This window comes from Alligator sinensis, unplaced genomic scaffold (genome assembly GCF_000455745.1).
Source record: "Alligator sinensis unplaced genomic scaffold, ASM45574v1 scaffold444_1, whole genome shotgun sequence".
Classification (NCBI taxonomy): domain Eukaryota; kingdom Metazoa; phylum Chordata; order Crocodylia; family Alligatoridae; genus Alligator; species Alligator sinensis.
In genome coordinates this window covers 344,008-346,824 of record NW_005841886.1, presented here as the reverse complement: position 1 = coordinate 346,824, position 2,817 = coordinate 344,008, and the positions used below count along the sequence as shown (strand labels likewise).

The 2,817-nt window shown below is 51.9% G+C and overlaps 1 pseudogene; it reads right to left on the bottom strand.

Moving 5' to 3' along the window:
• Positions 1-2,552: 2,552 nt before the first annotated feature.
• Positions 2,553-2,740, bottom strand: LOC112549261 (annotated as a pseudogene).
• Between the last annotated feature and the right edge of the window lie 77 nt (positions 2,741-2,817).

Here is a 2,817-nt window from a genome sequence, read left to right as displayed (position 1 = left end):
GTGGCCAAGGTTGTCCAAAAGGACTCCAGCCACTGCTCATCATCCCAGACACTCTGGATGATGTGCAGCCACCAGTCCTGGATGGCTGGGGTGCGGGTGGTAGCCCAGGGGCTGGGTGGTAGCAGCACGATGCCAAGGGGCCTCAGACACCGTGGTGAGCCTGACCACATGGCCATGCAGCACGGGGGGCCACCAGGGCTGAGAATGACCTGGGCCAGGTGGCAGTCACCGTGATGACAAAACACAGTGAGCAGGGTGGAGAGTAGGAGCCGAGGGTGTTGGATGTTGTTCCTGGGGCCCAGGGGTAGAGAAGCCGTGACAAGGTCAGAGAGCACTGTGCCAGCATGCTGCAGCCTGCTCCAGGCCAGAAAGGCAGGTGGGCAGGGAGCAGTGGATGGGGTTGCCTTTTAAAGAGGGTCCCCAGTCACAGGCAGGTGTGGCCAGAGCCTCTAGCTCCCCCCCGATGCTGCAGGGGGGTGGTGCAGGGCCGGAGGAGGCTGGCAGCAGGTTAGTGCCATGAGGAGCAATTCTGCTCCCAAATGGCTACACATGTAGAGACCTGTGCATGGCCTGTACACAGTAAGTTGCTGTGCAGTAAACCCATATAGCACTAATTGCACATTTAGATGTGCCCGCAAAGGTTAAACTTGGTAGCCAGTGGAGCCCATGTAGCTGTTAGCCCAAGCTTTCCCTTGTCTCATTACTGGGGGGGGATGGGGGGGCACTATTCTGCTGAAGCTGTCATTGTTCCTTGCTACTGCTGGGGACATTGTCCCATCGCTGCATACCACCACTGTGGGTGCTGCTATGCTGCTGCACACTGCCCCAGGGGAGCATGGGGGAGCGGGGGCACGATGGAATGCCACCACCAGGAAGTGTCACTCTACTCTTCACCTCTACTTGCAGAAGCAACTCAGCTCTTTTACAACTTGAGTAATCTCAAGCATTTCAGCTCTTTAGAATCTAGCAGGCATAGGATTGAACCTTACTCACTAGGATTTCTATTGGTGGAACTGCTGTTACAATTGGAACATAAAGACCGAGGAACTACACTCTGTTTTCGAAGAACAGAACCGGGAGAAAAGGCGAAGCTGTTGCATTTATGTCAAAAACACATACACTTGTTCCCTGGTTCAGGAGGAAGAAGATAGCAGAGCAAAATGTATTTGGCTGAAGAAAAAAGGTGAAAGCTACAACACCAATATAATGATGAGGAGTTATTATAGACCACTAAATCAGGAAGAAGAAATGGATGAAGTACTCTTCAAGGAAGGGTGAAAAGTATCCAAAGTTATGAAATCATACTGATGGGAGACTTCACTTTTCTGGACATCTGCTGGAAGAAAAATACAGCCAACATGATCAATAGATTTCATAACCCTGAAATGGGGAAAGCATCAGGTCAGCAGAACTAAGTTGCTAAATTTAAAAAAGGTGGATCTCAGCTGACTCAAGGAGGTAATAGGCTTGGTGCCATGGGAAGACAGACTGAAGGATAAAGGTGCCCAGGAGGGCTGGAAGCTTGTAAAGGGCACAGGAAACGAAACAAGAAATTGTTCCAACACAACAACAGGATGGTTAAGAGGCCAATGTGGCTGCACAAAGTTACATAAGAAACCCATTTGTCAGTGGCGATGCATAGGGAGTGCACGGGGGTGCACATGCACCCCTGAGAGCGCCAATGCACCCCTTGTCAGGCTGTACTCCCTACTCAGGCGATGGACAGGCAGGGAAGGCAGGAGAGCCAGTGGCCCCCCCGTGAATGCTGGCCGGGGAGTGTGAGCACTGGATGTAGGCCACAGCCACTTCCGGAAGCCCTGCGGCCAGTTCCGGGAGCAGTGCGGCCACTTACCCTTTTGTAAGTTTTGTTGTGGGGACCCCCCACCCCCGGTCAGCAAGATTGGCCATGGGGGGGACCCTCTCCCTGGTCACTGACTGGTTGCTGACCCGGGGGGGGGGGGGGGGGGGTGACGTGCCCCCTGACTAAGGCAGCGACAGTTACCCGTGCCATTTGTAAGCATCTGGAGGAGAAAAGTCTGATTACAAGCATCTAGCATGGATTCACTAAGAACAAATCATGCCAAAAAACCCTGATCTCCATCGGGTTTTTTCTTAAATTTTGTGTCTTGGGCCAAATCTGTTCTGAATTTTATCGACTGAGCAGAACTCAGTTGTTTGAATTTGTATGGTGCTACCACTGACAAGTATTTTACCTCCCAGGTCCTTCAACCTGGGGCTTCAGATACTCCCAAATCCATGGCAGGTATCCTATGTGTACACTCCAAGCCTGGAGGTCTTGGAGTTCAGATGACCCATAGTCTCACTTGCCCCCAGCCAAAAAGCTGAAGGAGCAGGCTGGAGCAGGGGCAGGCAATTAATTCAGGTGGAGGACCGCTTACTGAGTGTTGGCAAGCCATCGACAGATGCATGACAGGCAGCCAGGGGCAGATAAATATTAATTTTCTAAATTTTTTAGGGGCCCTGCAGGCTGGATAGAATGGCCTGGCAGGCCACATCTGGCCCACGGGCCACGTTTTGCCCACCCCTGGGCTAGAGGGAAAGCCTGAGAGCAATCCCTTGCCACCATAAATTGTGTACCTGAGATCTTCACATTTGGAGGCATTTGTAGACACCATCAGGGGTCAGCCTGCCCACAGTGCAAGGGACAGGCCTTCACCTTCTAACTATATCAGATTATTCAAGGCTGAGAAGAAAAGTATCTCCCCTGCAAGGTAAGTAAAACTACCTGGGCTGAAAACCACCCTGTGGTATCTCCCCTACAGGTGACATTGTAACTATCTGGAGTTTCCCTTCCAC